This window comes from Bubalus bubalis, chromosome 20, assembly GCF_019923935.1.
Source record: "Bubalus bubalis isolate 160015118507 breed Murrah chromosome 20, NDDB_SH_1, whole genome shotgun sequence".
Lineage (NCBI taxonomy): Eukaryota > Metazoa > Chordata > Mammalia > Artiodactyla > Bovidae > Bubalus > Bubalus bubalis.
In genome coordinates this window covers 49,176,244-49,200,252 of record NC_059176.1, presented here as the reverse complement: position 1 = coordinate 49,200,252, position 24,009 = coordinate 49,176,244, and the positions used below count along the sequence as shown (strand labels likewise).

The following is a 24,009-nucleotide window of genomic DNA, read 5'->3' as shown; positions in this document are numbered from 1 at the left end:
TGGCGCCCTACCAGCCTCCCCTGCCGGGCAACCCTAGTGAAACGTCTCTCATCCCCGCTCCACCGCGCCCAGGGGGCTGCGGTCAGGGCCGCCGGCGGCGCGGCGGGGTGGGCCCGGCCGTCCGGCAGGCGGCGCTGCCCCTGGGCGCCCAGCTCCCCTCCGCGTGCCGCGCTCCGCCGGGCAGCAGGCTCGGGGCCCCAGGGCTCCGGGAGGAGCCAGGACCCCGGGCGGGAGGGAGAAGACTGAGGGGCGCGAGGCACAAAGAGCTTTTTATTTAAATTTGTTTAGAGTTTCGCGAATTTGCATGAAAAATGTGTGAGAAAAGCCAGCTCCGGTGACCTCATCCGCACCTGCCATTAACGTTCAATTAGTGGCTGAATAGCGGCCGCCGACGCGACGTGCAGAGAATCCGACCGGCCCCGCGCGGCTCCGGCTGCGGGCCGGGCTCCGGGTGGGATAGGGTGGGGTGGAGGGCGGGGGCGCAGGGCCCGCGCCTACTCCTGCGGGCGGGAGACCCACGGCCTGGTTCGCACCCCGATTCTCCGAGGGGGAGGGCAGGAACCCCACGACCCTCTAGCCCAAGGCCGCTTGGGGGCGCACCGGGCCCTGAGGGCACCTGGGGAGGCAGGGGCTCCCTCTCGGCGCCGAAGAGGCCGGGTTCGCTCCCTCCCCAGGAGGAGAGGTGGACGGACGAGCCCCCCGTCCTAGCTCAGATGGGTTCCCTCGCCACCTTCCGGACAAAGTGTCAAGTACAAGTTCAAGTTCAGGGCCAGGCCCCGGGGATGGGGGTTGGGGGGCGCCAAGCCTTCCCCTGCCGCCTTTGTCCTTCCAGGGAGAATCGCTCCCAAGTCCCCTCCGGGCGGGGCCCAGCAGACGCCCCCGCCCCGCCCCGCCGAGCCCCGCAGGAGCCGCCTCCTCCCGTCCGCGCGGCGCCTGTCCCCTGGTCCCGGCGCCCCAGCTCGGGGCCACCGAAGGGCCTGGGGGCTCGGGGCGGGGGGGAGGCGCGATCCGAGTCCGTGGGAGCCTCCCCAGCCCCGCAGTCCCAGCAGCAGACCGAGCTCGGTCGGACGGATGCTCGCGCTTAGGTAAGAAGCCCTGGCGGGGTTCGCCGCACCCCTTCTGCCCCGCCCCCCAGCCCCGCACTCTGCGACCCAGAGAAACAGGGCGGAGGGCGGTGTGTTGCAACGAGAATGGGAGACTGGGAGGGAGCCCCGCCGGGTCTGGGGGCGGGGTGGGCGCTGCCTCTCCAGGGCTCTGAAGGGTCCCAGGCCTGGGGCGGGGGGCACAGAGGGCAAGGGTGCCCCGTGTCTATCCGGTGAAGTCGCCGGCCTTTCCCAGGAGCGTCTAGTTCATCCATCTCTGGTCGGCTTAGCCTCCTTGGTCTCCGCTTCTGCGCGCTAGTTCCGGATCTTGCTCTTTCTCGCCTTCTGCCTTCTCTCGGATTCTGCAGGAGGGGCCGCAGTTAGAATCTAGTTCCCCAGGCCCTGAGGCCCCTTCTGGAGAACTGCAGGGGCGCGAGTGTGGCTCGGCTCTAGGGAGAATCAACTATGGACATTCCCTCCCCCTCATCTCCAGCACCTAAATTAAGGTCCTGGGCCAAAGGGTGGTGGGTGGGGTGGGAGTGGGCTGTGATTTAGTGGTGGTGCAGGGGCCCGTAAGATATCCTCTCTTTTTATGGCTTAGGACTTCTGGCTGTTCCTACTGTGGCTGGTTACTGGATTCTGTGCAGGGACAGGTGTTAGCTGGTACCTCACCCACCAGCACTCTTCAAGGCTGAAAGGGCACAGGAGGCTTCTGAGTGGCCCAAACCTTGCCTCCCTCCCATTCCTGCCTTTCATTGTCAGATATTCACTCTGAGGTTGTTTATATACTGATGTTTTAGACACAATCCTAACATCCATGTTATCTGGTTTCTAAATTCACAGCCAGTTAGAAGCAGCAAGATAGAGAGGGGGAGATGGGCTTTTCCCTCAATTCACACTGTTCCCCTTCTGCGTTCCTTCCCTGCTTCTCTGTATAGTTCCCAGATTTCTTACTGCTGGAATTCTAGTCATGATGAAGTTTCTCCCTCTAAGAATATACTCCTTCCATTTTTCACTTGGCCAAACTTTAGCAAGTGTCTCCTCCTCCAGGAGATCTGCCTAGATTTCCTCCACATCTCTGCTTCTCTTAACATCTTCAGTTGCACTGTCAAGGGCTTGGTACATGATAAATGAAATGGCTTCTAGATGGATTCATTAAAAAAAAAAAAAGAATCAAGTACATATAAATTTAGGAACCACTGAGGATTGAGGGGTTTTTGCTGTTGTTGTTTTAAATAAACACTGGTTCAAACTGAGAGATCTCCCAGGGACTGCTTCCCTCTGTTCTATTACTTACAAGGTCTCATTCACAAACAGGCATTAACAGGAAAATGCTGGGTCCATGTACTCTGTTAAAAAGAAAGGAAAAAAAACCAAATTGCTTTAAGATTTTAAAAAGAAATACCAGAAGGGAGGCCTTCAGTCTCTGTTAGTCTTTCCCTCTCCATTTAACCCAGTCCTCTGAAGACTTGGAGGGGCTGAGGTTTCCTGAGCTGCATCAGATCTTGGGCCCTCCTGCAAGGTTTCAGCCGGGCCACCAAGAAGTTGACTAAAAATGGAGACTGTGACCTACCTAGTGCGTGTCTTTTTGCTCCCGATGATTCATCACTGACAAGCTGATGTCAGAGGAGCCTGGGAAGATGTTTACATCTTTTTAAAAAGGGAAAAGGAAGCGTTTTTTCCCTCAAAACCTTCTGCAAAGTCTGCTCTAGACCCTTCCTCTTCCTCGTGAGAACTTCTGGTCTGAGTCTAATGTGATTCTCTCTGGGTTATCATGACATCTTGGATAAACGGCTATTTTTTTTTGGTCCCAATAGCCAAGATGTCCAATTCATGGAGGGGTAGAATGAGGAACTTTAAGGCAGCAGTTCGCAGAGGGCAATATAAATACTACTCTGATATAGGCTGAGAAAATAATTTATAATTTATATATATGAACTCAGCCCTTCCAACTAAAGGAGACAGGGTCTTGTTATTACCCTCCTTTTGCAGAAGAGAAAACTGGGATGTGAGGGGTTAAGTAAACTGTCTTCAGTGTAACAGCAGAAAGCGGTTCAGGTGGGCTTTGAATTTGGGCAGGCTGTTTTATTTTATTTCTTTGAAATAATTTTGTTGGAGTATAGTTGACTTACAATGTTCTGTTAGTTTCAAATTCACTGTGTTTGATTACCAGCATTTGAGCTTTGTTTCTGAGCCAGTCACTGCAAATGCCTCCCAAATCACCTTTCACATGGACACTCTTGCTTTCCTTATCAGAGAAAGAAGGTAGAGAAGGTGAGGGTGAACAGCTCAACCTTTGGAATCTTGTGTTCAAACCCTGGCTCTCTCCCTTACAAACTATATGAGTTTTGCCAGCTCTCCATTACCTCATCTGTAAAATGGGCTTGTAAATCAATCTCAGGGGCTTGTTGTAAGGATAAAATAAGATGCTGTGTTTGTTCCAGTGCCTGAGACATAGTAAATGTTTCCAAGAGGGAAAGCCATTATTGTTTTAACAGCAGTCTTCTTTAATGACAATGATGTTACTGTCACTTTGCATTATCAAAAAGCAACATTCCCTCCCCTCAGAAAATAAAACACTGATACTAGTTGGTCTCCACATGCTTCACGGAGAAGGCAATGGCACCCCACTCCAGTACTCTTGCCTGGAAAATCCCATGGATGGAGGAGCCTGGAAGGCTGCAGTCCATGGGGTCGCTGAGGGTCGGACACGACTGAGCGACTTCCCTTTCACTTTTCACTTTCATGCATTGGAGAAGGAAATGGCAACCCACTCCAGTGTTCTTGCCTGGAGAATCCCAGGGACGGGGGAGCCTGGTGGGCTGCCATCTATGGGATCGCACAGAGTCGGACATGACTGAAGTGACTTAGCAGTAGCACATGCTTCAACCAGGCATCTAAGGAGGTGTCTGGATTCTGGTAGGACAGCTGCTCCATTCTGTACAAGATAACCCAGACCCCCAGGAGGGCACACGGATCCCTAGTGTCTTTGAAGGTGATGAATTAAACACAGACCCTTAAACTCTTGTCCCTCCTGGAGTCTAACTCCTTACAGGGATGTTTGTATGTTGGGGGGATGTTCGAAGAAGGACTTTGTAGATAATCAAGAGAATTAGAGGCTGAGCCAGAAGATGACTAAGAAGAGAAATCTGAGATGAAGAGTTCTCTTTTTTTCCTTCTTATTTTAAAATCTGGCCATTGCCTCTAGATGAGGAAAATAAATGAACACTAGACCCTGCTACAGAAGCTGATCTGATCAGTGGGGACACTTCTTACTTTCACTAACTTAATAGTTATTTAGTGAGTGCTTATTCTGTGGGCAGGCATCACTTTAGGTACTGGAGCTACAACAGCAAACAGAACAGAATAACCCCTGCCCTTGGGGAGCTGACAGTCGTGTATGTGTGTATTTAGAGAGGGCTTTCGGGGTGGCTCAGGGCTGCCCTGGTGGCTCAACTGGTAAAGAACCTGCCTGCTAATGCGGGAGTTGCAAGAGATTCAGATTAGATCCCTGGGTTTTGAAGATCCTCTGGAGAAGGAAATGGCAACCCACTCCCGTATTCTTGCCTGGAAAATCCCATGGACAGAGGAGCCTGACAGGTTACAGTCCATGGGGTCACAAAGAGTCAGACACGACCGAGTACACATACATCTATTCCTGATGGCTTGGACAGTAAAGAATCTGCCTGCAATGTGGGAGACCCAGGTTTGAGCCCTGTGTTGGGAAGATCCCCTGGAGAAGGGAATGGCCACCCACCCAGTATTCTTGGAGCTTCCCTGTTGTGTTGAAAGGGGAAGAAAATGTCAATTGTTTTGTGCAGTACACCCCTACTCACCTCTGAGCAGGATCCCTTGTAGTGGGGATAGATCAACTGGGCCTCCATTACTTGCTCACCCTTCAGAGCCAAGGGCATGTGTTTTCACACAGCTGTTTCTGCCTACGGGTGGAATTGAGGAGAGAGAAGGGGAGAGAGAGATGACTCAACTTCCTTCCATCTCAGAAAATAAGTAAAGGATTGAGGCAGAGATTCCTCCGGCAATGTACTCATCAAATGGGCAATGTATTCATCAGATGGGCAATACACAGGAGTCCTGCCCTCCTGCATCCCATTCCCAGACTCCCCAGACCCAGGCAGAGCTGTGATCCTGGCAGTGGTGCAAGGGCAGAAATGGTGATCATCAGTGAGGGAGACTAAGAGGGATGGGAAGGGGTGAGACTGCATCCAGGGTCTGGGAAGATCATTTTAACAGCTTGCCCATGCCAGCATGCTTCTAGGGGCATTACATGTATATATGAAGATTAGCTCAGTTACCCTTAATTATTATCAATCTCTGTTTCAGAGATGAGGCAACTGAGGCCCAGAGAATAAAGTGGCCCAAGACCACAAAGCTAGTAAATGGCAGATCTGGGTCAGATTTGAACCCAGGCAACTTGGCTCCACTAACTCCACTATCACACTGTTTATCAAAGGACCAGGTTTCAGAAAGAAATGTTCACTTCCCTGGGAGGACACCAAGCATCCTCAGAAGTCTGCAGGAGTTCCCAGTGCAACCCTCTCTCACACTTATTTGAGCCTCAGATTAGAGATGTTAAGGGTCTTCTTTGAAAACCCTCCTCCCTTGGCAGATGAGGAAACTGAAGATGGGGAGGGTCTTTCACCAAGGTCACTGTCAAAGCGGACATCAGACTGTAGTCTCAGCCCACTCACTGCCTCACAGGTCCTACATGTCAAGGTGTTGGGCTGAAGGGCTGCTTCCTTTACTGTAGACTCTTCAGGGTCAGAGAAACCTGACCCTCATCTCTTTCATCACAAACCCAGAGGGAAGATGTGAGATGATCAGGAAGAGGTGGGTTTCCTCGGGTTCTCCCATAACAGGCTCCATCTTGAGTGCTACCTTGTCTGACTCCATCCATGGTGAGCCTTGGTGCTGTGAGGAGGAAGCTGGTGTGTGAGGTAGACCCCAGGAAGAGCTAACACATACCAAGACCAGCAGGTCAAGGAGTTTGAGCTCTAGTCTGAAGCCTTCTGGTCAGAACTTGGCATTCAGCAGTGTGCACTCTACATCAGTCACTGGGAGAGTGATGGGCAGGATGCTAGGTTACTGAGATATTCCCAGCTTTTCCAGGAGCAATCATCAACTGATCAATGTATGAGTCATTTTTGATGAAACAGCTGTAGTAACAAAACCCATAGGAGACTCCTGCCCTAACTTATTCCAAAACTTGATAAAGCTCTTCCTGGTAAAAGGGTTCTGGCACTGGCGGGTCTAAGGTCGGACTTAGGGGGCACCCTACTGAGGGACTCTGCCCAGGGCTCCAGCTTAGCAGGCCTCATGGCCTAATTCACTAGACTGCCTAGTGGGGCTTTGCAAGAGCGAGATGCCCCATGCCCACATGAGCACAAACTGCATTTGCCCAAAAAGCTTCCTTAGAAAAACAAACTTTCAGCTGGGGGAAGCCAACCTGAGGAGGGCCAAAGATTACATCCGGGCTTATCTACTTCTCCAGGAAGTCTATTCATTCTATTTTTCTGATGTGTTCTAAATCTGTAATGCTAAGAAAGTCAATCGTGGGCGTTAGCATTGCTGGCCCTCCTCCTGGTCACACCTGCATCTTTTGGGTGCGCGTTAAAGGTCTTGGAAATAGAAATATAAAAACTGCCTTGCGGTGCGTCATCTGTAGTCTCCACCACCGCCTGCACTCGTTCCAATCTTTCACTCCTGCCTAAATTTGGGGCCCCACGCCGGGGCCAGCAGCGTTTTACGGTAACAACAGAGGAGGCTGAGCCGCGCTGCATCTGTCCCAGGTTCGCCTCCAGGGCCCTGCAGTATCCACTCCATGTCTTTTGGGCGTAGGGAGTGGCAAGGCTCTGCCCCGAGTTCCTCAACTGCCCCTTCCATCTTACTCCAGGCTGCCGGGCAGAGGCTACTTGCATGGCCTTGGAATCATTGTGACACTCCAAGGAGGGGGCCGCATCTAAACATCTCAGGCTGTCCGAGGCTAGCGGCCCACAATCCCCTTAGAGCAGGGGACGCAGGCTGTAACCCTGGAGAACACTGCTCCCTGGAATCCAAACTCAATTCCTAGCAGGAGACACAAGGGGAAGCTTTGCTTCTCTGTTGTTCAGTCGCTAAGTCGTGTCTGACTCTTTACAACCCCATGGACTGCAGCATACCAGGCTTCACTATCCTTCACCATCTCCTGGAGTTTGCTCAAACTCATGTCCATTGAGTCAGTGATGCTATCCAACCATCTTTATCCATTCCTTCTCTAGTGATCCCTTTAAGCTAACCGTGGCTGCCCGTCAGGCTGGCTCTGGGTCGTGCTGGGCTGCAGACTGGCTGATGGTGGCACAATCTGGTCCATGGGTGCTGGACTGGCCCCCACCTGCCTCCCTGCCTCACCTCTGGATTACCACTTTTGGTTTGCACTCACATCCCAGATGGCGGATTTTCTGGGGAATTGGGATTCTTATATCTGCAATTTATTCTAAGCCCAAGGTTCCAAGAAATATCTATAATGAACATTAATGTCTACAATCACCTGGTCAATTTGCATCGAGTGGCAGAGCTGCCTGGTTCTTATTTGTGGTAGAAAATGAAAAAAACTGCCTTGTGATGGGTCAGGTCAGGTCCCTGCCTGTTATTTACGGTCAAAAGAATTTTTCTCCCCACCAGGAATCCAACTTGCTTGAAATAGATTTCTCCTCTCTGATTCTCCGAACTGGAGAGAAATCTGTTTTCAAAACAGTTATTAAAAAAAAAAAAAAAACAAAAAACAGGCAACCAGACAGCCTGAGGATATCAGGCCAACAGGCCAACAGTGTCCCCTCCACTGTCTGAGTGCCCCAGACCCCTGGACATGGCCAATACGAAGCACCCTAGCTGCCTGGGATGGGGGTAAGGCCCCAGAGGGGTGAGAGACACAGGTTACCCTATGGGACTCCAAGGGAGATACTCGGCCGCTCACATCCAAGCAGGCTGGGGACCCGACTCTCAGTCCCCCAAGGCCCGCGCACCAGCTGCGTCCTCCTCGCGCGCCGAGACGCCGATCGTGGGCAAAAGCTGGAGGTTCTTAAGGATTCCAGAGCCACTCCGAGGCCGAGATCCGGTCTGTCCCACGACCTTGGCGCCAGGAAGCTGTGGAAAGAGACAGACCCCAATTTTCTCCCCTTGGAGTTGAAACAAAACCTGAAAGCCCGAGGTTACCCGCACGGCCAGAGGTGGCGCCTCGGCGGCGGGGGCGGCTCGAGCCGCGTGCCTGCGCTGTTCCCAGGCCCGGGTTCTGTGGCTTTCCTAGTTGTTGAGTTAGCTGGTTAGCTAATAGCCAGCTTACAGGCAGCGTTTACACAAATGCCCAGTCTGGTCTCACGCTGAGTCCCTGCGTCCGCCAGACCGAGAGCTGCCCGGCTGGGCTACGGGAGGAGGGACGAAGGGGAATTCTTGGTAATTAGAGGGGAGGTTTTCCCGGGACGCCCCTTGGTGAAGTGGCCTTGGCTTCGGACGGGGAACAAAGGGCTAAGGTGCCAGCGCGCCGCGCGCCCTTGGGGCCCGGCGCGGCCCTCATTCACGCCCCTCCCCACGCCTTTGCGGCCGCGGGCTTTGTGCGCTCCGGGCGCGCGCAGCGTTGCACCTGCCCGGCTTTAAGTACCTTGGCGAGGCGGCGAGGGCGGCTGTTCTAATCGCCATCTCCAAAGTACCTGCTCATGAATAAACACCAGCCCCATTTATCAGGTACTTAGCGCTCATTGTGAAGGGGAAATTGGCCCTTTTCTGAAAGTGTCTATCTTCAACCCATCTGCACAGTCGTGGCTGCAGGACTTCCCCCACCCTTTAGACACACACACACACACACACACACACTCGCAACACGAGACTCCTCCAGGCTAAGATAAACTCGCTTTTCTTTCCGGTAAGTGCGTGATTGAGCTGCTACAATAGATGGAGAGGAGGAGGCCTCTAGGTCAATAACCCACCTCTCTCCTATTGACAGGAGTCAGCAGCCCGCAGAACGCCCGGTCTTCGGAAAGGCTAGTCCTGTGTTCTGGCTACCGGGTCCTGTGGACGCACTTGCACAAAACCCAGGAGTTCCCAAACGTGGGGCCATATATTGGAAACGCTGGCCCGAGGTGTCCGTGGTGCCTGTCAACCTTGGCTGGGGCCCCTGCACGTCTTATCTTCTGCTCCCCTCTCTCCAGGAGGGCCCCATACCTGTGTCTGACTGTTAAGGCGTGAGCACGCAGGACACAGGATGTAAGGATCTGCACAGTACAAGGAAAGGGGGCCTTTTCTGGCCCCGCTGGGCCGAATGGGAGCTTCTGGTAGAAGCGACTGAGGTTTCTGCCTAGCAAAGGGAGAAAAAGGGAGGCTGGCTAGGCCCATACAACCATGACAGCTCCACGGAGGGTATAGAAGCAGCGTAAACAGGCCAAAAAAAAAAAAAAAAAAAAAAAAGTAGATGCCCGCAAAGTCACACCAGTGAGTTTATAAAGGCGTTTGATCCTGGGGGCTCACTTGTTAGCCTCTCATCCATTCCTTCTAACATTTGTTCACCCGCGCGCGTTCCCAGGACTCTGTTCCCTGGGTGGAATTCACCAGGAAACACAATCGATTTTCTGGACCTGTGTGCGGCAACAGACAGCTCTGAAAATGAAAGTGTTTGCTAAGTGTGGAGGTTTCACCAATCGAACGTTTTAAAATGGCTTTGTCTTCCTTCGGCTCTCTGGATTTTATTGTTTTACAAATAGAAGCCCAGAGCCACTGCCGAGAGCCCCGTTCTGCCGCCTAGCCCTTGCATAGCTTCTGGTGGTTGTTACACGGGGTTTAGGAACCCGGGATATTTAGAAAATCGCAGTTTATTGGGGTTTCGTAGCCCGTTCCCTTTATACTGAACGCAGGCAGCCACTGCAAATCCAGGCTCCAGTCTCTTGCCAACGACTGGGTAGAACCCTTGGGGTCTTGCTATACTGCTGACAGGTGTGACCATCTCGGCTTGGGGCAGACCTGCGGTGGGGACTGGGTTCTCCTCTAAAGACAGCGGAGAACGCCGGGTCTGAGCACGAGAACCAGAGGCTTCGGTGGTACGAGCTGCGGTAACTCTGGCTTGCGCTTCTCTCCAGAAAGGGCCAGTGGCCCTGAGTCCCTAGCCCCTCCCGGTGCCCGCGCCGGGCCCACGGAGATCCTACCCGAGCTCTGGCAGCGCCATCACGCCGAAGGACGCAAGCTCGGTCCCACTGGAATTCACCCAAATACAGCCGCTCGTTTTTGGAATATTCTAGGGAAAAAAAAAAAAAAACAAGATCCCGCATCTCTTTGTGATAAAAGGAGGTAACTGATAGGGTGAGCCTTTGGCGTCAGGGCAGACAAGGGAACGATGAGGGCGACTTCGGGAGAAATGCTCTAAACTAGGGACGGCTCGAAAGTCCCTTGTCTCCAGTTTCTGGCTATACATTGGCCTCGGGTGGCTCCTGTGTTGGGAGAACCCAGGCATTTCTGCGCCGCCGCTTTTGGTCCGCCTCCAGCCCACTGAGGCTCCTTTTGTGGCCATGGAGTCTGGCGGGCGCCTTCTTCGCCCTGTGAACTGGGGCAACAGGCCGCGGGCCGAGGGGGTGCCTCCGGGAGGGCCGGGTTCCCTCTCGCCCCACAGGGCATCCAACAAATACCTTCTCCGCCGGCAAGAGGCTACCCCACCTCACGGTCTAGAGGTTGAGTGTCGCCTCTTTAAGTTTTATTTTATGTGGAGAAAATTCTGGAATTCGAATTCGTTGCTCCCATAAATTTGCTTTGAATAAACTGTATGGAGTCGCTGTGTGCGCTTTCACAGGAACCTACGGATTTCCGGGCGGCTGACTGTGCCTGGAGAGTGAGGGGCAGGTGGGGGGCGGGAGGAGCGCTTCCCCAAATACCGGGACTGATCACCGAGGCGCGGCTGAAGCCTGGTTTGGGGGCAATAAGGGCTCAATCCTCTCCAGTCGGCTCCCCCATTTTCAGCCTTCTCAGCCACGCCCTTGGTTCCATATCTGCTGTCCCTCGGGGCTCCGATCCAGCCTCCCCAGGAGACCTAGGAGGAGCGGAGTTGAACCGGATCAGGGCCCCGCGGGTCCCGAGCTAGTTCCCTTACCCAAAGGTGCAGCCAGGCCCGAGGCCTGGACAGTCGTTTGGGAAAAGCTACAATCCCAGGCGAGGCCCTCCGCTGGAGACTTTGGCCGCAGCAAAGGTCGTGAGCCAGGTCCGCTCCACTCAGCGTGGTTTGTCCTCAGCCTCTCCAACTCCTCCCCGCATTTCATTTGGGCTCTTCTGGAAGAGTGGCCCCGGGGGAGTTTCTCTGTCCCCAAGATAAGAGTGCACGGGGCTTCCAGGCCCGGAAGTTCGGCCTAGATAAATCCCCAAAACAGAACTCCTCGGAACCAGACTTGAGGGAGCAGTGCAAATACTCCCGCGGGAAGGGAGTGCAGAGGCCACGCGAAACCTGTTATTTGACCTCAAAACTAGGCTTTTGCCTAGACCCTTGCGTGTTAATTCTACCTCGGAGGTACTGGTGGCCCCTGAAAATTTCACGCTGCAGTTACCATGGACCTCTTAGAGGAGATGGGGAGGGATCTGCCATTCCTGTTCCGTCTGCTTTTCTGAAACTTCTCGGTTCAGTGAATCAATCCCGCCTCTACCTTAAACCCGAGCCTCTTTAGTTCCCCAGTGATGCCGGCCCACCGCGCCGCACGCCTGGGTGTCCAAGCCCGGAGGATCTCACTTGCACTTTCTGCCCCCACTGCTTTCGGGGTGGGGGTCGTGCCCCTATTGTCAGCAACTAGCATTAGCGCTGCCCTCCAGGGAGGAGGGGCGACAGCGGCCTCGGCTGACCCCCAAGGGTAGGGGGGTGAGGGTTCTGAGGCTTCGGAGGTCCCTGTCTTTTCTGCATGGGATGGCTGGAAGGAAGTTTATTTCCGTTCTGGGGCTTCTTCCTGGCTTCTTCGGCTGCCCAGAGCCATCCTTCGCCCATGGCTCAGATGGAAACTCTGAGGCCGATTGGTTCAGGTTCGCCAGCAGCTGGCGGCGGGCCCCTGACCGCCCACCCTGGCCACTGGCCCCTGACAGTAAGCCCCCTCCGTTCATTCATTCCCGAGGGCTCACCGAGCGCCGCTGAAAGAAGTGTGTGTGTGTGTGTGTGTGTGTGTGTGTGTGACCCTATGGGCTGTAGCCCTCCAGGCTCCTCTGTCTACGGAATTCTCTAGGCAAGAATATAGGTTATGTTCTTAGAGATCGCGAGAGGGAAGGGGGCGGCGAGGCCTTGTGGTTCCCACACTCCCTCTGCGGAGTTTACTTTCGCAATCTCCGTTCCAGTCTGGCCAGCGCTTCCCTAGCTTTTCTCAGCAGAGCGCAGTACGGGGGCCAGTGAATTTCGCGGCGCTGACTCTTCGAGTCAGGCCCGAGGGTCAAGTGTATTCGTCCGGCCTCCTCCGGGAGAGTCTGTTCGAGATCCGCCGGCAGAGGGCGTCCCGGGCAGAGGAAGCGCGGGGTTGGATGTCTCTCCTGGGTTCTGCGCGCCACACTGTGGGGCTCTGTGGCGTCCTAAACCCGCCAAGTCGCACGAATGGAGCCACAGATAGGCGCGGCTGAAGGTGGGTGGGGTGAGCGGGACGGCAGCGCCACCTGCAGCGGGACGTGCGCGGATGCAGGCCACTGGACTCCCAGGCCCGCCCTCCAGTCTGTAACCCTGCAAAAACGAGAAAATCGTGACTGTGTGCACTGTGGAGTGTACTGTGGAGAGCATACCTGAGTACAGAGACAGGGACGGCGCGGGAGGAGTAACCCCTAACCTTTGACCCCTCCTAGCCAAAGGGTGATTTTTCACAGTCACCCCTTTCCACTTATACATGCCATGCACAGACACAAATACCCCTCCATTCCTCCAAAGACACCCCTTCGCTCCTCCAAAGACACCTCTTAGCACACACTTCTGTAGATACAAACACTACACCACACAATCTGCAGGCACATGTACCCCTGGCTGGAATTTTCTAGAACATTTAGTCCAAGCTCCGCCTTTTAATAGTAGGAAAATGAGGCCCAGGTGGGAAAGAGACCAGTCCGAGGGCCTGCAGCAGTCAGGTTGACACCAGTGGCACTGTCCCTTGGCTGTGTTCTAAGCCTCAGTTTCCTCTGCTGTAAGCATTGAAATTGTACTAAGTCAGTGGTTTGAGGGGATGTGTCTAGAGGGATATGTTGGTGTCCGGGAAGCAGCCTGTGTGTCCATGACACACATGGAGACACACACGAAGGAGGAGTGTGTGTCCATGCAATGGGTGCCTGTGAAGATATGGCAGGGCCTGTGTGTGTTCACCCTGGAAGGGGTACAGGTGTCTGCTGATTGTGTGGAGTTGCATTTGTGTCTACAGAAGTGTGTGTGAAGGGGTGTGTTTGGAGGAGTGGAGGGGTATTTGTGTTTGTGCATGGCATGAATAGGGGTGACTGTGAATATTGGCACCCTCGAAAGGAGGGAGGGTGAATGTGTGTGCACACTCATGTACATGCACACTACCCACTACACCCCCCCACCCTCCGCCAATGCTTTGGAATCTGCTTTGAGGCCCTGAACCTGCCCTATAGGAAAAATGAGTGAGGGGTGAGAAGGCTGAGAGGTCCAGGCTCCAGGGTGTGGCTCTGCCCCAGTGCCCAGCATGCTCTAAGGGGCTGCAATTAAGCAACCCTTCTCCTGGGCTTGGGAGGAGGAGGAGGAGGAGGATTATGGCAAATTCATTTCTATTTTCCAGCCCACTAAGCCTGCAGCGCGACCCTGGTGTTAGCATGAGAATGGGCCGGGCTCTGTGAACCCCTCCCGACCTACTGACCCCTCCCCCCCCCAAGTGAATAGCGGGACCCAAGCCTCTCCAACCAGCTCCTGCAAAGCCACGACTCCTAATCAGGGTAATTTAATATATTTTAAGCCCCCGGCGGCTTTATTTTCCCTCCTTTTCGAGTTTGTTTTAGGCATTCACAGCTCTCACCCCGTCATTAGACAGCCTTATTTGACGGATGGAAGGAGCTGCTATGAGACCACAGCCCTTTGTGTCCCCCACATAAGCTGGGCTTCCCTGTAATTAGAATGGTATTCCCAGCCATTGAGGCCTTTCATGAGACGGAACAAAAACCCACCCGGAGATGAATATCCCTCAACTCTCAGCCTCCTGGCCAGGAAAGGGCTACGAGTTAAAGGGACTCCTTGGGGGAAGATGGTCTGGAAGGAAGGACAGCCTATGTCCTGCCAGGGTGAGGAATTTAGGGGCCATGGGGAGTGGGCATCAGACAAAGCCTCTGTGAGGTTGCCCGTAAACAGCAGTCACCCATACTTACTCTCCTACATGCTCAGCCCACCTGGGGGCCTGCCTGGGCTCAGCCTCTGTAGTCAGACATCCACATATGTCCGTGAGGCTGGGGAATATGGAACACGCTGGGGTGTGCAGGAAAAACACACACGCATACAGAATCATCCAGACCCTGACTGAAATATGGTTTTGCATCTAAATACACAAACACCCCTAGTCATTCATATATAGTCTTGGGATTACATTATAAACACATATACACACATGCATACATACACGCTCAGCTACAAAATGACAATTGTCATAAAACCAGGTTAGAAATGCTTGTAAATATACACACATACCACATGCACTGTCACCCAGACGTAGAACCAATCTGTCTTTGTCTTTACGCATTCACACTATCCACCCAGATGGGTTTGTTTGTGAACACACACACACACTCTTATACACTCATGCTGCTGTTTAGTCACTAAGTCGTATCTGACTCTTTGTAACCCCATGGACTGTAGCCCACCAGTCTCCTCTGTCCATGGGATTTCCCAGGCAAGAATACTGGAGTGGGTTGCCATTCCCTTCTGCAAGGGATCTTCCCAACCTAGGGATCGAACCCCTGTCTCTTTGACAGGCAGATTCTTTACTGCTAAGCCACCAGGGAAGCTCCTTATACACTCATACATACGTGCGTATATACCCCTAGTTTTCCGGACCCCATTTTTTCTCTGGCTCTAGGGCATTAACCGGCTTGTGCACACTGTGGTGATGCCACACCCCTTCCCTCCCCAGAATATAGGCTTGTTCCTGGTCATGTTTTTGGATCCTGCCTAGCCTAGATGGAAATCCAAGAATGAATCTCTGTGTTCAGATACAGAGACTGTCATGCACACACATGTGTGGACATATGTACTTCCTTTAGCTCACACTGATGTGAAACTACAGGGAAACACTGTGGATCTGAAATGCCATCACAGTGGCATTTTAGCGTTGCCAGGCCAGCCTCTCCCAGACACTCATGACCAGACATGCAGGAGAGTTTCAAGAGTAAACCCCAACAAACTACCCCTTGTGTGTGAATTCAATTTCTGCATGGTCTGGATTCTCCTCTGGGGCTCAGGTGGGTTTCCCCATGGAAAAAGAAATCTCCCTTTTCCAGTTTTCCCCTTCCAACTGGGCTTCAATACAATCAGTAGCTTTTCAAAGGTCTCGAGAAAGGCTCAGTGGGTGATACTAGATCTAGGAAGCTACAAAAGGAAGAACCCAACCTACCAAGTGACTCACAGGGGAAGCACTCCCATGGAGAAGTTATGAGTGCCCCATTTCCAGGAGGATTCAAATAGGGACAAGATGATCACCAGTCAGGGATGCTTTGGGGGAATTTGTTAATAGTTCAGCCCCACCTGTACTTCTGTGTCAGATCCTGTGCTCAGAGCTCAGAGTACAGTGATGAGTAACATACAAACCCGTCTTCAAAAAAACTTAAGAAGGAGTCTTGGACTTCCCTGATGGTCCAGTGGTTAAGAATCTGCCTGCCAATACAGGGGACACCAGGTAGATCCCTGGTCCAGGAAGATCCCACGTGCTGAGGGGCAGCTAAACCGGTGCACCATGGCTACTGAGCCTGCACTCTGGAGCCCAGGAGCACAGCTACTGAAGCCCATGAGTCCTAGTGCCCATGCTCTGAAACATGAGAAGCCACTGTAATGAGAAGCCCTCGCACCGAAACTGGAGAGTAGCCCCCACTCACCACAACTAGAGAAAGCCTGTGTGCAGTCCAACAAACAAACAAACAACAAACATCCAGCAGAGCCAAAAATAAAATAAATAAATAAAAAACCTTAGAGTCTTAAATGGGGAGTATATGCGTTCATGCTCAGTTGGTCAATCTTGTCTGACCATGTGACCCCACGGACTGTAGCACACCAGGATCTCTCTGTCCATGGACTTCTCCAGACAAGAACACTGGATGGGTTGCCGTTTCCTATTCCACTTAACAGGGGCAACCACACACAATCTTTGGGCCTGGGGCAGGGTATAGGCATGACACTGGGGCTGAGTAGAAGGCGGTGAAATGAGTTTCTAGTTTCCACATTGGAATATCAATATCAGGGACTGGAATGGCCCATTTTATGTCATGTGCCTAAGGTGCAGTTGTGGCACCTTTAAGTCCCTGTGTCGGGTAAATGATAGAGTCACTGGTATCCAAGGCCTCTCTCTACTCTAACAGTCTTGGACTTCCATCTGGGTTTGTGGCTTTCTCACTGTGACACTGTCCATGGTGGGTAGTCATTCTCTAACTCAACTCTGCACAGTATAATTTTACTGGGGCCTGTTGCCAGCCCCCAGGAACAAAGGAGATGCTCAGGAAGAGTGTGACAGGTCCACTTTGAGGCAGTGATAGGTCAGTTTCCTTCATGGTTCTTGGCTCATCTTAGAAGTGAGGAATGGGCTACTGAATTTTATTAAGCCTCATTCTCTTCCCTTCTGGAAAGGAAGTACAATTTTGAAGGGATAAATGGGGATCTTAAAACTGCTAGTGAATTACATGTTTTGAAAAAAAAATTTTTTTTTTAACTTTACTTTGAAATGTGGGGAAACCATCTTATTCTGGTGCCACAAGGAAACGCATACCCAGGAAGTGACCAAGAAAACCCTTACATCTCTCTCTAGATGAAACATTCATCTGTTTCTCTTTCTAGGAGAAATTCCCCAGGGAAATTAGAGAAGAAGATGCTTTGAAGCCAATTTCAATGTCTTTTTTTTTTTTTTTTTTAAACCACAGTGTCCCATATGTAATGTGTTGGCTGATGGCCTGGGCACTGGGGACAGCCTAAATTCAAAGCCATTTACCAGCTATGTGTGACCTTGGACACATGTCTTGGAGCCTGAATGTCTTCAACTGTAAAGTGGAGATAATTGTGCCATCCTGCTACCGCTGTTGTGAGGGTTTAATGAACTAACACATGTAGAAGAGCCCAACAATGTCTTGCATGCAGTAAGCACTCAATTAGTGTTAGCCAAGGTGGTTAACCTCAGCTAGTAAGCAATCTGCCTTCTCTGGTAGCTCAGCAGATAGAAAATCTGCCTGCAATGCAGGAGACCCCGGTTCAATTCCTGGATTGGGAAGATCCCCTGGAGAAGGAAACAGCTACCCAATCAAGCTGGTTAATCTTAGGGTGCTCCCAGTATTCTTGGGCTTCCCTGGTGGCTCAGCTGGTAAAGAGTCCGCCCGCAATGCGGGAGACATAGTTCGATCCCTGGGTTAGGAAACCCCCCTGGAGAAATAAACAGCTACCCACTCAAGGTGGTTAATCTTAGAGTGCTCAGAACATATTTGTTGGCTAGACGAATGCATTCTTTATTTTGTTTGCATTTAGGGTAAGTTGTAGGAACATAAGATCTTCCCGGAATCTTCTCGTGTGCAACCTTGGCGGGAGGCGGGGCTGGGGTCGGGGTTGATAGACAATGATTGGAGGAGCCCCTAGCTTAAAAAAAATTTTAAAAAAAGCTTTCCAGTTTTCGCCGCCGGTGCGCGCTCAGGTCTTTACCTAGGGCGCCAGCAGGGGGAGCCCGAATCGCCGCAGCATAGCGGGTTCCTGCAAGAATTACGCTCGACGGAGCACCCACTGTGGGCTGGGCACCTGCCAGGGCAGCAGCTGTCGGATAGCCGGGAAATTGGGGGCTCAGGTAGAAGCGTGTGGCGCCTTACTTGGAAATAACTCTGACGTGGAGGCCAGATTTCTTGAGTGCCAGGGTCCCAGGTTTGGGTCCTGCACCGGCCTGAGCCAGGGAAGCCCAGTTGGTGGTGACCCGCGCTGGTGCTTCACCGCTGCGCCCTCAGCACCCAGCTCGGTCGGAGTAGGCACCCTGTACTTCTCGCTTAAAGTCTCGGGGAGACTTTGTGGCCTGCGAGGCGTGGGTGCCAGGGCCTTCTTCCGGGCATTTTGGAAGTGAAAACCGTATCCTTCCCCCAGCCCTTCACGCCACCCCTGGGCAGACCCGGAAAGGGGTAAAACCTGAGCGCCTTTGGCACCTGGCGGTGCCAACGCGCAATCTGGCCTTGACCGTGACACTCTGTGTTCCACTTCCTGCCGCGCTGTTTTCTCCGCCGCTACCCTGCGGTGGCGGTCCGCAGCTGAGAGAAGAGCTAATTCGGGAGTCCTGATATGTATATATGCATGTCTATCTACGTAATAGTTGTTTTCAAAGGTATTTTAAAATATCAGAGCTGCTGACAATCCATCATCTCGGCTAATTAAAAACCAGTTTGAGTCTGGGCTTTGAAAATGCGGGCCTCAGACACTGAGAAACGAATGACCTAAGATGGTTATCTTCTCTCCCCACCGCAGGAGGGTTCTCCAACCCCAGGATCTCCTGCCCCGAGGGTTGAGGATGAGGTCTGGCACTGGAATCTGAAGTAGGGGTGGGAGCGGGGGACCCGTCTCGGATGCCTCTACTCAGCTTCCTGCCCGCCCAAGGGACCCAAGGAACGAGTCAGAGCCAGCGACTCTAGCGCAGGTGTGGGCGGCCTCGCCGGCCTTAGGGGCTCCTCGCGCATGCCTTTTGCCCCGCCCCTCCACCGACTCTTCTGGAGCCTGGCTCCTGCTCTCTCAGGGGTTCCAAGAGAACTTGAGTTGGAGTGGTGAAGCCACACGTTTCCATTTATAAACCCTTTGGAGCCAAAACATCAGCCCCTTGGGGCGGGGGAGGGGGACGGAAATGTGGGTTCCTTTGGGGCGTCTGTAAATCCTGGACGCATTGCTGCATTTTTATCTCATCTAAGGAGTCTTTTTCTCCTCATTTAAAGATGAAGGAGCAGTCGTTCCCAAGTTCCTTTAGAAGTTTCTGAAATGGGGTTCTGGAGCCCCTGGAAGTGAAGAGAGGCACTTAAGGTAACTCTGGCTCAGGGTGAACATTTCCCTTCATCTTGAGTCTTGGTCAGAGGAGCCAGAGTGGGATCCTAGATAGAGTAGGTCACCTCCAGGGCCTCACTTTTCCCATCTGTACAATAAGTGTGAACATGTCTGCCTAGTCCTCAATGGAGGTCACAGAGATCTAGAGAGATACCAGGAAATGAACTAGTTGGGGTGAGGGAAGTCTCCCTTAACTCTGAGATTCTCCTCAGGCACTTTGCTTTCTGGAAGGCACCCACATTTTAATGAGTCATTGGGGCTGTGGTAAAAGGCTTACTTTATCTCAGTGACTCCTGATAGCAGTCCCCTGGGAGGAACCACATTCATCCCATTTCACAGTTGGGCAAACTGAGGCTGAGAGCAGTAAAATGAAAAGGGACTTGCCCAAGGTCACATAGTGAGTGAGCAAAAAGAAAAGGAGCTGGAGTTTGAATGAGGTCTCAGTCTGGCCACCTTTTCACACCAAGATACCTACTCCCAGCTACCTCCGCACTTCCATATCCACCTCATTTTCTCCTGGGGGCAGGGTGGTTCTGAGGTTGAGACACTTAAGCCCTGGTCCTCTTAGAGACTGGCAGGCCTAAAGACTGAGCCCTCTCAAAGTGTGGGGAGGCTCCTAGAGGACTTCTGGGCCTCACTCTGGAGGGAAGGGAAGGAGAAAGGGGGAAGTGGGTGGCCAGATGACTGTGTGGACCTGGGCAGTGGCAGACAAGACTGAAGAGCCAGACTGATGCAGGGTTAGCAGTGTGGGGGCATTCCAGATGCCCAGGTTGGCTCTCGCTGTAGTTTGCCAGTAAACCCAAGGCTAGAGTCTGACTCTCTGCTCCCTTATCCCTCAGGGAAGCTCAGAGATAGCTCCTCTGTGGGGACCCAAAACCCAGAGTTCATTTCAGAAAGGGAAATCTCCTGTCTTCCCTGATTCAGCAAGACTGTGTCTTCGTGATCGCCTGAGTCAGCACAGCAAGGTCTCTTTGGTCTGCTGACCCCAAGCCGTGCACACCAACTCCACAAAAAGGAATTCTGTCAATCTCCAAATAAGAAAACCAAGCCAGTTCAAACACATTGAGAGAAACTAGATTTGATTACTGCCCAGCAAGGGGAAGGGCAGGAATGGGTTCCCTAACTCTTGCCATTTCATCCTGGAGAAACTGCTATTGGAGGGAGAAAATCTGCACTGTGCCTGAAACAATTCAGACTGATTGTCCAACTCGCAGAGCAGCAGTTAGTTACCTGGAGCTTTGTCAGCAGCGACGTGACACAGTGGTGTAGGAGACCAGGAACTTCCCGGGGAAACACCCCAGATTAGGTTTCCAACAGCTCCTTCCCTCAAGGGAAGATTCAGCTTCATTTTAAATTCTTAAGTGTCAGGGAAATGAACTCCAAGCCTGTGCAGCCACTCCAGGCAGCCCCATCCACTGGTGCCCAGAGTCCTTGAGTAGAGGACTCATTGGCCCTTGCAGCGGCCTTGTGGTGTGGAGTGACGGTGTTATCACCTCCATTTTAGAGTGCAGCAAATGGAGGTTTCCAAAGGAATGATGTTCACCTAAGCCCAGTTCAGGGCCACTTCCCTTAGCTACCGGCCTCAATGTAGGGCACTGGGAGAGGGCTGAACCCAGAGGCTCCCAGTTCTGAGATGGGGCAGGAGCTGTCCACCCAGTGGTGCTGAAACACAGACCGCCTCTGCTGGGTTCACCCACAGAGTGAGCTGGTTCAGCCACACCCTGGCCCGCCTTCCAGCCTCTGAGACCCGCTCCTCCCTGGGGAATTGAGGTGGGGGATTCTTCATGTAAGGAAGGTAATGCACCCCATTATCATCCTGCCACCAAATCTCAATAGCTACCTAACAGGTCTCACTGCTTCCAGTTTTGCCCCCTCAATTCATTCCCCACTCAGTACCTAGGGAAGTTTTTTTTAAGAGGCAGATCTCATCATATTTAAAACCTTCCAATGGTCTCCCATATAATTTAGAGTAAAACTTAAATTTTCTTGCTCAGCCAAGAGACCTCTCCTTTCTTTCAATATTCTAGCCCCTGCCTACTTCTCCCACCTTAAACACTGAAGAGGATAGTGGAGATAGGTGAGAATTGGCTTATTGCTCATTTATTTTGAAGACAAAACTGCTATGATTTGCTGAGGGACTGGAGGTGGGATGTGAAAGAAATGGTGGAATCAAGGATGATCACAGGGATTTTATCTGATCTCCTGAAAGGATAAGGCTTCTATTTCCTGAACTGAGATGACAGAAGGAGGAGCAGAACCTGGGGGATGAGGATATCAGCTTGAGCTCAAACCAGTAAATCCTAAAGGAAATCAGCCCTCAATATTCATTGGAAGGACTGATGCTGAAACTCCAATACTCTGGCCACCTGATACAAAGAGCCACTCATTGGGTAAGATCCTAATGCTAGGAAAGATTGAAGGCAAGAGGGGAAGGGGGTGGCAGAGGATGAGATGGTTAGATAACATCACTGACTTGATGGACGTGAATTTGAGCAAACTCCGGGAGATACTGGAGGACAGAGGAGCCTGGCGTGCTGCAGTCCATAGGGTCACAAAAAGCTGGACACGACTGAGTGACTGAACAACAACATTATCAGCTTGGGAATTCCCCGGTTGTCCAGTGGTTAGGATTCCATGCTTTCACTGCCAAGGGCCTGGGTTCAGTCCCTGGTCAGTGAACTAAGATTCCACAACCCACAAGTGGTGCCACTGGAAAAAAAAAAGATAGCTTGACTCTGGACATGCTAAGTCTGAGAGGCCTATCAGATAGTTGGGTGGGGGAAAGGTCCCATAGGAACTGGACTTATAGGCATGGCATTCAGGGGAGAGGTCCAGGCTGGAATTTTAAATCTGGAAGTTGTTACCTTATAGGTCTTATTTAAAACTACAAGGCAAGATGAGAATACTAGAGAGTGAGTGTAGAAAGAAAAAATTTTTTTCTAGGAGCTGAACACTGGGATACTTTTTTGAGACAAGGAAGATGAGAATCAGTAAAAGAAACCAAAAGGGAGAGTCATTGAGTAGGAGGAGAACAAGAAAGTGGTGTCCTTGAGGTCTGGGGAATAATACCTTAAGAAGGAAAGAGAGATTGAAAGTGTCTATATACTGACAGGCCAAGTACAATGACTGAGAACTGACCCTTGGATATATCCCCAAAGAGATCCGTTTTGAGAAATGGGGGTCTAAGTTGGTGAGCAGAGGGAAGACCAGGAGAGTAAGAGGAAATGGTAGCTGGCACTGACATGGCCAGACAGGCTAAGGAGGAGGGAAATGGAGCTGGTAGGGAGGCCAAAGGGAAGGAACCCCAAGAAGTGGTAAAACCCTGGGCTAAATATTTTCAGCCAGGTAAGTGTCCCATTGGCAGACCATGCCCTCACCTTCTATATGCCTCTAAAATTGGCTCAGAACCTGTCTAAACCTTAGTAAGACATTCAGGGCACACATGTTTGGGGGAGTTTTCATTTACCTCTTCTTTTTTATTTGAAGTCAAGATCCTAGCTGATGAAATGGTTTGACATCCAACCTTCTGGGATCAGAGCTTCACAGCCCTTTAACCTTATAAAGACCAGATTGGGGTGGGCACTGGGAGCATCAGGGCATGTTCTTTCTTCTCTCCAACCTGTGAATCTGAGTCTGAGTGGCCCTGGACCACATACCCTTTGGCAGGCCCCATGCCCAGTCCTGAGGCTCTCTGAGCCACCTTTCTTGTTCAGCCTCCCTTCGGGAGGTAGTAGACATCTCTTTTTGTCTTATTTTTCAAGTTGGGAAAGAAATAATGCCCGCAGATGTGGTCAGGCTTTGTTTGGTCTCTTATTTAGGCAGATGGTAGCAGGTTTTTCTCTCTGGAACCCTGGGCTCAGTGAGAGTCCCCAGAACTTAGGATTTCAGTGATCCCTGAGCAGCCTTGATGAGCAGTCCTGAGAAGCAGAGGGGGCCTGTCTCACTCAGAGCTCATTTTTGTAATTATGGCTGTGACTGTCTACTGAGGGCACATGATGTCTTAAGTCTCAAGTACCAAAGATGGAGACAAGGACCAGCCTCATGCTTTTGGTACCCAGGTGCAGAAGTGGAGCAGATGAATTCAAGTGTGTTCCCTTGGGTGCTCCTCGGCCTCCATAGCCTCTCTTTAGTGGCTCTGTGTCCCTTCCTGAAGTCATAGGAGAACTGCAGACCCAGACCAAGTGCAGGTCCCAGGCCCCATGGTGTGTGTGTGTGTGTGTGTGTGTGTTTCTTGGGCTGCCAACATTGCAACTGAGAGACTGGACCTCTGGGTACCCCCTGCCCATTCAGCCCCTTTATGAACCACACCTCCTGGCATGATGCCCCCAAGACTGCCCCCTTGTCCCATAAAACACCCAAATGCAGGCTAAACCTAGTAATACAATACAAGTGTGGTATGGGCACCGATGGTATGCCTTTGCGTGTGACCTTGGGCAAGTTACTGCCTGTCTTCAGGTCTCAATTTTTTCTATTTTTTTTTTAATTTAGCTGCACTGAGTCTTAGTTATTGCATGTGGGATCTAGTTCCCTGATCAGGGATCAAACCCTGTCCCCCAGTCTAGGGAGCACAAAGTCTTAGCCACTGGACCACCAGGGAAGTCCTGGGTCTCAGTTTTCTCATCTGTCAAATGAGGGCAGACGAACTAATTAGAACCCATAATTTTTCCCATCTCACAGACTCAAGGGTACCCCAGCTTG

The 24,009-nt window shown here is 52.0% G+C and overlaps 1 long non-coding RNA gene across 1 annotated transcript in view; it reads left to right on the top strand.

Moving 5' to 3' along the window:
* The first annotated feature begins 437 nt into the window (after window positions 1–437).
* Window positions 438–24,009, top strand: part of LOC102403445 — an 86,781-nt gene continuing 63,209 nt past the window's right edge. The window contains exon 1 of the long non-coding RNA XR_327529.4: window positions 438–1,085. This is a non-coding gene — a long non-coding RNA (uncharacterized LOC102403445). The remainder of the gene's footprint in view (window positions 1,086–24,009) is intronic.